This window comes from Felis catus, chromosome C1 (assembly GCF_018350175.1).
Source record: "Felis catus isolate Fca126 chromosome C1, F.catus_Fca126_mat1.0, whole genome shotgun sequence".
NCBI classification, from domain to species: Eukaryota; Metazoa; Chordata; class Mammalia; order Carnivora; family Felidae; genus Felis; species Felis catus.
In genome coordinates this window covers 98314897-98328699 of record NC_058375.1, presented here as the reverse complement: position 1 = coordinate 98328699, position 13803 = coordinate 98314897, and the positions used below count along the sequence as shown (strand labels likewise).

At 47.5% G+C, this 13803-nt stretch overlaps 1 long non-coding RNA gene across 1 annotated transcript; it reads right to left on the bottom strand.

Moving 5' to 3' along the window:
• Nucleotides 1–331: 331 nt before the first annotated feature.
• Nucleotides 332–12489, bottom strand: LOC123379011. The gene is made up of 4 exons (XR_006582894.1): nt 6553–12489; nt 6399–6458; nt 2660–2717; nt 332–786 (listed from the first exon to the last, which is right to left on the bottom strand). It is a non-coding gene; the product is annotated as an uncharacterized LOC123379011 (long non-coding RNA).
• Between the last annotated feature and the right edge of the window lie 1314 nt (nt 12490–13803).

Genomic DNA, 13803 nt, shown 5'->3' with positions numbered 1-13803 from the left:
GCTCTACCATTCACTGGCTGTGTGACCTTGGTCAGCTTTCTTAACCCTCTCTAGCCTTGGTTTCCAATTCTGAAAAGGACAAAACAAAAACAAAAACAAAAAAACCATAATACCAGTAACTACCTCACATCATTGTTGTGAGAACTAACTTTTTTTTACATTTTTTAATGTTTATTTTTGAGAGAGAGAGAGCATGAGTGGGAGGGGGCAGAGAGAGAGGGAGACACAGAATCCCAAGCGGGCTCCAGCCTCCGAGGGGTCAGCACAGAGCCCGATGTGGGGCTCGAACTCATAGACCACAAGATCCTGACCTCAGCCGAAGTCAAATACTCAACTGACTGAGCCACCCAGGTGCCCCAAGGACTAATTTTAAGAACGCCTGGCACATAGTAAGCACCACATGTTTTTATTATTATCATTTTCTCCATTGCAGCAGCTCACATGGTCTTCCCCTGCCCAGATACTCTCCATTCCATTCCTCACCTGGCTGACTCCTTTCCCCTCTTGGTCTTGGTTTATGTATCCCTCCCCCAGAGATACCTTTCTGCTCACCTGCTCCCAAACCTGCCCCTCCTATTATTCTCTCATAACATCTTACCCTTTTTCTTCAGCACATTGATCAGAATTTATAATTACATAATTATATGTTGGCTAATTTCATGTAATGCTTGCCTCTCACCAGACTATGAAGCTTCATGACAGTTGGTATCATGGTGAGTTTATCCATCTATGAATAGCCAGAGCTTATAAAAGCCAGGCACACAGCAGGTACTCAATAGACGTTGGCTGAAAGAATGAATACAATGAATAAATGAATACTTGCCTTCAGGCCTCTCGGATGGACCTCAAAGGTTTACTTTTTTATTTAGAAATGCATTCGTACTTTGGTGCTCACTTTCAATCTGCATGCTGAAACATGGCTCCGTGACATTCCTTAGTCACAAGGTGGATGTGTTCTCCCTAACCTTGTGAGGACAAGTGACAGAAGCCCAGCTGAAATGAGGCCAGGCCAAAAGGGAAAGTTATTGGGAGGATGCTGGAGTCACGTAACCAAAGGAAGGCTGCACACCACACCCAGGAGGGGCCAGCCTCAGGGGTGGCTGGCCGGGTCGCCGTCCACTGTCTGCCCTGCTTTTCGCTGCCTGCTGCTTCATTCTCTCGCTGACTGCACGTCCCCCATGGGTGGCCTAGCGGCTGAGGGCCCAAAAGTTTCAAAACCTTTGGCTCCTACTACTAATTCCAGCTTGGAAACATTCTGAGGAATAACTACCAGGCCTGGCTTGGTCAGATGATCATCCCTGTGGTCAGAGCCAGGGTCTTATTCTCTGACAAGCACGGAGGGGTCAGGTGTTGACCTCTAGATCAGCCAGCCAGACCCTGGGCCTGAGACAGGGCCACCCGGACTCACTTCTGCTTGTCCCTAGAGAAGGAAGAATGGCTCTGAGTCGAGCAGCGCTCCCATGAATTTACCAAGTGAGGTATTCATGTCTCCAGAGAGCCCTTGTATATCAGGACTGCTCCCAGGAAGTGGCTCTGGGCTGCTCCCACAATGCTGTTGACTCTCTGACTGACTAAAACTTAGACTATTCTTTTCCCCTTTTTTATTTTGTGTATTTATTTTTTTCTATGTATTCATTTTATATTATTTGTCATTTTCATTCTAATAAATTATATTAACATATAATAAACATCTGATTTGTGGGCCCACCCAGGGTTGCCATCTTGTACAACTCTGGAAATACCACTCACACTATGATTTGGAGTGGTTCAAAATCTGGTTAGTAGATGACCCTGCCTACCACCCAACTCAACAGCTAGAGCATTAAGCCAAGTACACACATGTTCCTTCCTATTCCACCTTTCTGCCTCTTCTTTCCTAAAGAGCTAACATAACCTTCTTGTGTAATACACTTGAATATGTTTGTCGTGGCAGATTGTATTTTCCAAAGATGACCTCAACAATATTTCCCACTCACAAGCTGTTCTTACAAAGTGAGTTCGATACTTCTCCCATCAAAGTGGGGGGTCCATGGCCTCTCCTTGAACCTGGGCAGATCTTTGGGACTGCCTCGATCAGCAGAGTATGACACAAGCTGTGTTGTGTGACTTCACACAATGCTGTGGGCTTCGTCTTGCTCTGCTCGGTGCAGTCCAAACAAGCCCATGCTGAGTGATGGCCTGGAGGGTTCTTCAAAGCACACAGAGAAAGGGAGACACTCAGCCACCTCGCATCCCCACCATCTCAGCGCCAGCCACCGGACGGCAACCTCACCAGAGACCCTGAGACAGAACTGCCAAGCCGCACCCTTTCTGCATCCAGAAGAGACAGAAAATGATTGTGATTTTAAGGCACTATGTTCGGGAGCAATTTTTTATGCAGCAGTGGTTAACCAGAACAGAGCTGGGTATCTGGAAGTGGGGTGCTGATCTCACAAAGCTAATTTTGCTCAGCCGTGGCTTTTTAACTGGGAAGTGGCTGGGGGGTGGAAGAACCTTGAAGATACTGTTCTCTGCGAAGCCTGATTGCCTCTAGAAGTCTGGCAGTGAGGGCTTAAAGGAAAACGCTACGGGCGCTGGAAGAAAGGGCACTGTTTCTCTGCTGTGGCACAAATTTTGGTAATACGTTCACCTGCAGTAGCATGGAAACTAGGACACATACCTAACGAGCCTGATGATCTGCAATTTCCAGGCAGAATATTGGCGGTGCCATCTGGCTGCTGCTCATTCCCGGCGATTAAATGTGAATGGAGAGAAAGGAAGTAAAGGATGAACTGCACATATAATGGAGCATTTGAAAATAAAACTTCCTCACTCCCAAACTCTCCACGGCCAACAATTCTCATAATAAGAAATGCATCAGGAGTGCCTGGGTGGCTCAGTCGGATAAGCAGCTAACTCTTACTTTCAGCTCAGGTCATGATCTCAGCGTTGATGGGTTTGAGCCCCACGTTGGGCTCTGTGCTAACAGCTCTGAGCCTGCTTGAAACTCTCTCTCTCCCTCTTTCTCTGTTCCTCCCCCACAAGCATTCATGCTTTCTCTCTCTCTCTCTCTCTCTCTCTCTCTCTCAAAATAAATGAACAAACATTAAAAAAGGAGGAGGAGGAGGAGGAGGTGGAGGAGGAGGAGGAGGAGGGAAAAGAAATGCATCAAATCCAGGAGGAGGCTGTAAGGTCCTTTGTCAAAACTTCAGGAAGGAGCAAGATGGAGCCACTAGACCAGTGTCTCTCCACCAGGGGGTTTTTTGTCCCCCAAGGCACATATGACAATGCTTAGAAACATTTTTGGTTGTCACAACTGGGGGATGCCACTCGCCTTGACCGGGTAGCAGCCGAGGATATCACTGCACCCCCTCCGATGCACAGGACCAGCCACAATAACAAAGGATTCTTTGGCCCAAAACATCAATGCTGCTGAGTTTGAGAAACCCACCATAGACAGAAGAAAGAGCTTCTAAGGTTAATTTTTTTGAAGTATCGTTGACACACAGTGTTACATTAGCTTCAGGTGCCCAGTGTGGTGATCGGACAATCTATACCTGATTGGACGATCTATGCATTTATACCCACAAGTGCAGCAATAAGGAGACTTTTTTTCATCCCACCAAATTTTCAGGCCCTCCCACTGTACTAGGCACTGGAGATACAACAGAGAGTATAAGCGGGAGACTTACACTGCCCTCAGGAGACTAACACTCAAGTTGGGTAAGAAAAAAAAACAAAAACCAAAAACCAAAAAAAAAAAAAAAAAAGCTCTAAAGGCTATAATAGGAGAAGAAATGCAATATTGGTGAGAGTGACAACGGTCATATGCTTGGCCTCACACTGCCCTCACTGTCACCCATGAGTTTGGGTGTATTGTCTCTTCATTTTCATTCATCTCAAAGCAGTTTTGTGATTTCTTCTTTGACCCACTGGTTACTTAATAGTATGTTACTTTATTTCCATTTATTTATAAATTTCCCAAGTTGGCCTCTGTGATTGACTTCTGATTTAATTCCATTATGGTCAGACGACAGATTTTATATTATTTCAATTGTATTAAGTTTATTGAATTTTGATTATTTCCAAGAGCCAAATTATGGAAGCAGCCCAAGTGTCCACTGACAGATGAATGGACAGAGAAGATACATATACGTATACAATGGAATATTATTTAGCCATAAAAAGAATGAATTTGCAATGTCATTTGCAATGACATGGATGGATCTAAAGAGTATTATGCTAAACAAAGTAAGTCAGTCAGAGAAAGACAAATACCATACGATTTCACTCACATATGGAATTTAAGAAACAAACAAAAATAAACAAAGAAAAAAAAGAGAGAGAGAATCAAACCAAGAAACAGACTCTTAACTATACAGAAAAAACTGATGGTTACTGGGGGTGAGGTGGGAGATGGGCTAAATTGGTGATAGGGATTAAGGAGTGCACTTGTTGTGATGAGCATTGGTTGTATGGGAGTGTTGAATCACTATATTGTACACCTGTTAATATAATACTGTATGCTAACTATACTGGAAATAAAATAAAATAAAATAAAATAAAATAAAAATTTATTGACTTTATGATTTTTTGGTCTTATTTTTATTTTTTTAAATTTTTTTAAACATTTATTTATTTTTGAGACAGAGAGAGACAGAGCATGAACGGGGGAGGGGCAGAGAGAGAGGGAGACACAGAATCTGAAACAGGCTCCAGGCTCTGAGCTGTCAGCACAGAGCCCGACGCAGGGCTCGAACTCACGGACCACGAGATCGTGACCTGAGCTGAAGTCGGCCGCTTAACCAACTGAGCCACCCAGGCGCCCCAGGTCTTATTTTTAAATTAAAACCATATTACTTTATGGTTTTATGATCTATCCTGGAGAATATACTGTGTGAACTTGAGAAGAATGTGAATTCTGCTATTGTTAGGTGTAGTGTTCTACAGATGTCTGTGAGATCATGTGGATCTATAGATTCTCCAAGTCCCTTCAAATCTTTCTCAAATGTCACTTTCTCAATGAGATGTACCCTGACCTACTCCATTTAAATTGAAACTTACCCCGCCAACCTCGCCAACCTGCTCCATTGCCCTTACCTTCCTCTATATCTCCCTTGATACTAGATAACTAGCTAATTATTACTTTTATCGTTCATTGTCCCTCTCCCCCCAGAAGAATGTAAGCCACGGCAAAAACTGCCATTTTTATCTTTGTGTTCACTGTTATAGCCTAAACACCTAAAAAAAGGACCTCGTGCAAAGTAGGGTTGAAGGAGTTTTTATTGAATAAATGAGTACCTGGATCTTTTCCAATTCCCTGTATTAACAGACTTCATAATTATTGCCAATTAAACAGATAAGTGTTAACCCACCGTTGTCTTAATTTATTTTTCCTTGATAACTAAAGATGTTGACTACCTCTTCATGTGTGCATTAGCCATACGTATTTCCTTTTCTGTGAAACCCCTATTCATGTGACTTCTCTATTTTTCTCTTGAGTTGTTTGTTCTGTTTGTATTGAATTGTAGGAATTCTACATAATCTTGATACCACTCTCTTGCAAGTATATGCACCCCAAGTATCTTCTCCCCGTATGCAACTTCTCGTTAAGATGTCTAATAAACGGAAATTCTTTATTTTAATCTAATCAATGGTGTCGTAAATTCTTTTTACGTCTTATTTAAAAATAAACTATTCTTCTCACACCAGAGCATCAGGGCTGAGGGCCAGTCATTTCTAAGATTTTCTTTTTAATTAAAAGCTTACTTTATTGACCACAGAGGGGTCCCATGCGTGAAACTCAAGACGTTACAAAGGACTCCGGTCGGGCCCCTCCAAAGAGACAAGCCCACGCACTCCCAAACCCAGGCCCCCCCTCTCTCATTCAGCATCCTCTTCTCCCCTCTAGCAATGAAGCGAGAGACAACGCCATTAATCACTCTCTGCGAGCTGCCAGGTGGGCAAGAGGTGGGGGAAAGTGGGAAAGAGCCCAAGGGAAGGGGCTGCAGTTGAGAAATACCAACCAGCACAGTAGCCCTCCCCCTGCCAGAGGAACTGGGCAAGTCCCAACACAGGATTCTAGGGGGGGCACTTAGGGATTTGAAACATAGCAAAAAAAAAAAAAAGATGATAATAAAGGAGGGTGGGGGGTAACGCACTAAGGAAAGCTCAGGAGAAAGCGGGAGAGGCTATGCTTCTACAGAAAGAGGTACCCTTTCAGATGGGCCCCATTGAGGCAGAGGACAGTTGGGGTGACCTCCGTGCCTGTAAGAGAACCAGCATCGGGGTGACCTGCACATTGGCACAGGTTCCTGAAAATGAGCGGACATCACGGGCAGAGGGGAAAGAGGGAGTGGGGTTGTCTGAGTCCAAAGGCTATCTATCAGTGCTGCTCAGACCTGGACGTTGTCACTCACCCACCACAGGTTTCCAGAGGCTTCCTCGACTTCCCACCTAAGGATAAGAGTCATTTTTTCCTGCAGGAGGAGAAAAGGAGAAATTTCAAAACGTAAGCACCAGAAAATGCCCCTGTCCATCTTCCTAAGATTAGCCGAGCGATCAGTGTATAACCTGCAGGGATTCTCGGAGTCCTGAGTTGCCCACGACCGATGAGTCACTAAATCTTATTTGAAGTGTTCAGACTTTGCCTCCAGTGAATATTTGGCTTTGACACCTTCTGTCATCTCTGCTGAGAAGAGAAGCAATCACCAGTCAGCGCTGCCAGAGCCTGGGCCTCGGGTAAACCTCCCCCGCTCAGGTCAGCCTCCTCGGCCTCCCCGTCCCCAGCACCCCAGTGAGACAGCCTCGTGCTGTGCACCGGACCGAGAGCCACCAGAGCCAGATCCTGGTCGAGCTACTTGCTCTCGTCCATATAAAGACATTTTGAAATGAAGCACAAGCCAAGAAATTGAAAGGTCACCAGGCAAAGAACAAAGACCGGGCCTGATATTTATCCTACACCAGCTGCCACAGACGAGTGTAAAGGGAAGCTGTGAGCCCTGACAAAATGACATGAGGCACCCAGAGGATGCTCGCTTAGCTCAGAGCTGTATCTCCCAGCCGGCAGGCATCACCAGACCTGTGATGGGGGGCCTCTCCCCTCCAGGCTTCCCTGCTGCTCACCAGCCCACGACCGTGTCAGGAAAAGTGGTCCCTCGAGCAGGCAGAACGCGTGTGGGCTTAGCTCCGATGGGTAACTCTGCAGGAAAGGGAGCCCCACACCGAAATTGCTCACCATGAGCCAAGCCCTCAGACCCTAGCTGGAGACCCTGCACACATAGCAGGGCTAACCTGGAGCCTCTCAAGGGTGGGAGTGGGAGACAGGGGCACAAGTCCTTCCTCCAGGGAATCCCCCCATCTAAGGAAGACATCATGGGTGACAAGTCTCTTAATCTAAAGGTTGAGATGAAGCCCCTGCTGTCAGGAACGGAGCCTCCTCCAGAAAGTTCCCAAGCCCCTAGAGGACCCCGATGGGGCAGACAAGAACAGAGTTGCGAGACTTGGCCAATAAAAATACAAGGCATCCAGTTAAACTTCAATTTCAGATAAACAGGGGATCTTTTTTTAGTATAAGTATGTCCATGCAATATATAGGCCACACTTAAACTAAAAAAAAAAAAAAAAAAAAAAAGATTCCTTGCCTATTCAAAATTTAAATTTAACCGGACACTGCGTATTTTATCTGGCAACTCTAGAACAGAAGCAAGTCACATGGCCCATACCTAAGTCTACGTATGTGGCAACAAGCCAGCAGGTAGAAATTAACCAGCCACAGGGTCGTAATGCTGTGAGGACAGAAAAGAAAGGGTGGCTCAGAGTTAGTAGGGTGCTGCTGGGTCTGTGGGCTGCCCGGGAAGGCGTCAGACTCCAACCCGTCACCACGGGCGGCTGCCGGCTGCGTCCCTGCTCGGTCGGCTGCTCGGGACCCAGAGAAAGAAGGCCAGGCAGGGGCCTTGCACGCAGCTGTGTCCACTCAAGCCAGAGACGAGGCCAAGCACACTGGGAGAGAGATCGTGGGCGGGCCCCGGGGGAAAGAGCGCCAAGATCTGGGGGAATGCAGCTGAGTGCCCAAGGGACAGTGTGTGCTTTCAAAATGAAGAATGATGGGAAGTCTTCTACATCGCCAGGAAAGAAGCCTCCAGGAGACGGCTGCTGCGAGGGGTGCTGGTATCACGGGAACCTGACAATGGGGGAAGCTGGAGAACAGGAAACGGGCACCATCCAGAGCTGACGCCACAGAGCCCGAAGGTCTGAGCTCCCCGAGATGCTAGGCGGCCAAGGCCCTGGGATCCCGGCCCCAGGAAGCCCCCAGGCAGGCGTCTGCACCCACACCCACGGCTCCCCAGCACCCACCGCGTGGGGCCCACACAGTGAGGCAGAAAAGCAGTTCACCCAGGCAAGAGCTAGTTTGAAATATCTAACCTCTGTTCTCCATCAATCAGTTAACTCGGCATGCCTCCATCTAAGGAGGCCAGGGGTCCCATCTTGTCAGAGAGGACCCAGGTGCAACCTTCAGAAAGGCAGAGGTAGTTTGAGCAACCTCAGTTCCCAGGGCTGAGGCCTGAGAATCACCAATACAAAACAGTTAACAGACCAGATGCTAACGTCCAGGGAGCTGCCTGGCACTCACCAGCCCAGCCTTCCTCCTCCTCTCCTCCTCCTTGGTGTTGGGCACCAGGCTCCTGGCTCCTGGTGCACTCCGGTGAGGAGGGCTGAGAACATCTAGAATGTCCCCAGAACATCTGGAGTCAGGCCATCTCTCCCCACCACTGGAAATACCACCTAGGGCTGCCTCCTTTGAGGAGCTTTGAGAAGGATTGCTACTGTTATTACTACTTACCAATCACTAACTGCATACTAGACAACACTAAGAACTTTATTTCCTTCCTCGAAGAATGCACAACCTGCAAAATGGGCACTGTTGATGCTATTTCACAGATGAGGACCTGACAGCCACGGCCGTCGACCAATCTAGACAGTTAACACTCAGGGGTGGAGAAGACCAGTGAGACAAAATCCTCAGACTTGGGAACTGATCATCAGGGCTAAAACCCCCAGTTCTTGAGAGAACACTGTCCAGACAGAAGATGCTAAGGGCAGGCTCCAAGTCCTTGCAACACCAATCGCTGACAGCAGGGGGCGACAATGTCTGTGAAAAGCTACTTGCCACAGAAAATGTAGGCCCAGTTGGTGCAGAGGAATACAGATACCAAAGGGAAGAAGGGGGCATGATCCCCTGATCCCCTTGGGCCCCAGGAAAGAAACTTGAAACAACTGGCCTGTGCTGCAGGCCCAGATTTAGACAGTGCTAGATTCCAGGGTTATTGAGACTTCTCATCAGCTTCCCCACAGCTCAGCAAATGCTCCACAGACAAAACCAGCCTTGCCTTTGGGGCCCCTCTGGTTTCTCTGTCCTGCCAGCCTATCGAGATGGCCACAACCTCTGTGGTTTCCCTTTCCTTCAGTAGAGTCTCAGCCCACTCAGGTCAAGTACATGCCTGTGCTCAGACCGGGCAGATGCCCCCGGGGAAGAAAATGAGGCAGGATCAGCGGGCCAAAAGGTTCTTTGCTAGATTAATCGTTCCCGCTCATGGCTTCCAAGGCTCTCCACTGTCTCTCGCAGATGTTTTGTACAATGCGTCCAGTTGTCTTCCAGTTACTGCAATAGTTGTGGTGGCCTGTTGTAACTCTCTCTCCTACCCGGAAGCAGATGTCCAAGTTCTCTCTCTCTCTCTCTCTCTCTCTCTCAGCCACCGCTTCCTCAATTGTGAAATGATGATGACGGTGTGAACTTTAAATGAACAGAAAGTATGTCACGGTGGGCACTTGGCAGAGTATGACCCGGGGTCAGCCATCTGAGAGATTTGCAGGGGAGAGGCCCTATAGGTCCTGGGGAAGGGCACTAGCTTTGGAGTCCATGGGCTCAGCTCCCCAATTTATAAGCTGTGTGACCTTGAGTAAGTGGCTAAAGCTCTCCAAGCTTTTGTTTTCTCCTCAGTCAAATGAGGGAAACTAATGTCCACCTCACATTCTTGTACACAGTAAATGAAGCCCTTAGCTCTGCGTGTGCTGCTCTCAGTGGGTATTCAGCGGGAAACAGTAGTATATCTCATTTCGCTTACTAGGTGAAGTAAGGGCAGGCAGATGAAGGCATTCTAGTATCTGAAGAGTGCCTAGAAAAGACTAAATATTATCACGTATATCAGAAAGATACAAGGCAATGATAAACATTTCTCACATTTTGTATCCATTTAGCAATTGTTCTAAGTGCTTTGACATTATCTCTTCATGTTCTCACCACCACCGGGCATTATATAGTAGGACAGATATTATTATCCCCATCTTAAAGATGAGGAAACTACGCTTCGATGGGATGAATTGAATTAGCTACTCAAGCACAGAACCATAAAAGAATTCGTGTTCACATTCCTAATCGATGCCTTCAAGGACATAATAATCCTACCGTCAAATGGGCCTCTCTAGGAGAATATAATCAGGTGGTATAAGGTGAACATTAGGCAGGGGTATGATAGAAGGTCAAAGAAAGGAGAGCTGCGGGAAAGCTTGCTAGCAAAGACTGTGTTTATGTGTGTGATGAAACCACTCCGGCCATCACTGCCCAGTGCAGACCAGAGCCCTAAAGAGAACAGATGAAGCCAAGAAATCCTGACAAGTGGGAGACTGGAAGCAAATTCATACCTCGGGTGGTCTGGCAAGGTCAGATTGCATGTTTTTTTATGTATTCATTCCACAAAAATGTTTTGGACTCTTATAGCCTAGCAAGTGCCACGTTAGACACTAAAATACAGTCAGGGACAAATGTATAGTTCCTGTCCTCATGGAGCTTATGGTCTAGCGAAGGAGATAAACAATGATAAAATATATGATGACACAATGCATGTTATGATGAGAAAGTATCACGTATGTTGAGAGCCCCTACCAGGCAAGGGTTGGTAAGGGCTCTCAAAAAGCCAATTCCAAGAGCCCCGCAGGCAGAAGGCAGCTTGGGAGATCCCCACGCAGGAGTGCACAGAACGGTCAAAGAAGGAGAGAAGGTGAGGGGGGCCCAAGAGAGAGTGCTCCCCAAGAAGGCAGGCAGAGAGGCCCCCAGAGCGGTGTGGGCTTGGCCTGCAGGCCACTCTGGGAGCTGGGTTTTGCTCTCACAGAAACGTGAAGCCCCCAGAGCTGTAAGCAGTGGGGGGAGCTACAAGAGACAGAGAAAAGGGAGCAGAGGGTGGCCTCTTCGGGGTTCTTTGATCATAAGCAACAGCAACGGAGTCTGGCTTGCGTCAGAAAAAGCTAATTTATTGGAAGCAGATGCTGCGGCATCAAAGGCAAGGCTGAACCACAGGGCCTTGAAAAGGACGGGAACAAAGGAAGTGCCACAGATCCCAGAAGCAGGGGTGATAGACAGTCACCACTGTCCCAAAGTAGCTGCCCGACCGCTTCCCAGCTCTTAGGCTGTGTCGCTCACATTCCGATTCCCCAGAGACAGACTGACGAGCTCAGCTTGGGTCACAGGCTCACTTCTTGGCCACAACACACAACACCTACCCTGCCAGACTCTCAACAAGACAGCTTCCAAGGGGAGGGGTGTTCCTCCAAAGAAAAATAGCAGAGGAACTGGGGCGACATTCCCAAAGAATTGAGAAGGGGGTTCTGGACAAAAAAAAAAATGAGGTGTCTACTACAGATCCTGAAAAAACAGCTGAAGGATCATTAAGGACAAAGAGCATTTTCCCGGGGTTTTGCCTAGGAAACAAAGTCAGGCAGCATCCTGTCAAGGGGTGGGCCGGTAGAGGAGGTTTGGGAGATGGGAGGTTGAGAAAGAAGGTACCAGATGGCACCTCATATCAGGTTGCACGCCACAGAGTCCTCCCCTGGCCTCATTCGCTGACTCATCCATAGCCTTCAGAGAGATAAGGTAACCAACCACTAAGTAAATAAGCCACCAAGCTAGTGAGAAGTGACAGAGGAAACCGAAAAGGAATGTATTCATTCCACCAACAGTTATGTATGAATACATTCATCTAAGGAAGAAGGCTGACTGAAGCGTCCCCCTGCTTTGGGAGGATGAAGGAAGGGGTAAGTGATAACCCATCGATGAGATTCCGGACGTCAGAAGAGAAAACCAGGAAAATAAGCTGACAGACTACAGGCAGGAAGCAGCCAGAGCCCTGCCAGAGTCACTTCTCCGGCTCCTGAAGCTCTACCCGTTAGAATAGCACTGTAGGTTCCTTCCTGGACAGGCAACTTCCTTCACCATATGCTAATTCAACGCTTCATTTCTGACAGGAAGAATATTTCAATGTGGCTGGCAGTGTCTTCAGAAATCCACAGTGCCGCGAAGAATGTAGACATCGCAAACAAAAGAACTAAAGATTTAAAAAGTGCACAGAGCTGGACTTTGGGGGTGGGGGATGCGGATGGAAAGCCTTTGCTTGCCTCCTTGCAACTTTGTTTCACTGGAATAGAACTCAAGGTTCTCTGCGCAATTTCAAGGCTCAGCCTGACAGTTTCCGAAGGTCTTATTCCCCCTCCCCCTTCCCCACCCCCAGCTTTTTCACGCAAGACTTCTTTCCTTGCGCCGAGATGAAAATTTTTGGTGCAAAAAAGAGTGGCGTTGACTCTAAGGAAAGGAGCTCAGACATGAAACTGTGACGTGTAATGTGTCAAAGCTTCAAAACGCCGCTGCCAGAACCCAGGGATGTCTGTTTGCAGAGAGGCAGTGGGGAAAATTGCGGCCACTTCCAGCTGCACGTGTTGCTTCCACGTGAAGCAAGCTGATGAATTTACAATAAGAACTTGAGCAAATATAGGAGCGTGTGAAGGAAAAGCAGCAGCGTGTTCCTTAAAGAGGAAACTCTTACTACTACCGCGTTACAATACTTTCCTTACTGGTCTCTGCCACCTAGATCACTTTTTCCACCTTAGTCCATTTCACACCCGCTCTCAGATGGATCTACCAAAGCCCCACCCTAAACACTTAGCCTGCCTACCCTCCTAAATCATTCTAAACTGAGCCCAATCTCCCTGCATTTTTCCTTGATGATTTTTGTCATGTCTGTGCACCATCCAAGTTATTACTTCCTTCTTTCTTTAATGATTTTTTAATTTATTTTGACAAGGGAGAGGGGCAGAGAGAGAGACGAGAGAGAATCCCTAGCAGGCTCCGCACTGTCAGCGTGGAGCCCGACACAGGGCTCGATCTCACCAACCAGGAGATCGTGACCTGAACTGAAATCAAGAGTCAGACGCTTCACCAACTGAGTCACCCGGCCGCCCCCAAATTACTGCTTCCTGAATATTTTCTTTACTTTGCCTCATCGTGAGGAATATTATCATTACCGTTTAAATATTTCCAAGGTGCGTTAATATAAATGCCTAAGTGATAAACTCTAAAATGGCCATCACATGCCACCAAAGACCATCTCGTGCATCCCCTAGCGGCACCGCACTGTCCTGGGCTGCTCCTAAGCACCCTTCATTCATACCCCCTGCACTCAGGCCTAAGCGGGCAATTCACCGTTTCCCCCACACGCATCACTCGCTCTGATGTTTGTCCCACCATCCAACTCTACCTCTCTCATCACACTAATCATTCAAGCCCCAGCCCTCCACAGCCACCCCCCTCTTGAGATTTTCCCAGATTCCCACAGCCTGAAAGGATCTTGGCTCCCTGAGCTCTCTCGCTGCACTTGGAGCACCTAGGACTTCTCACTTCGGACTCTAGGTTGGCCTCTTCGAAATACGACGTTTTGGTAGACACCTTTTCTTTTAGAACATCCGCAGGCTTCCTTAGACCAGAGGTCATATAAGCTG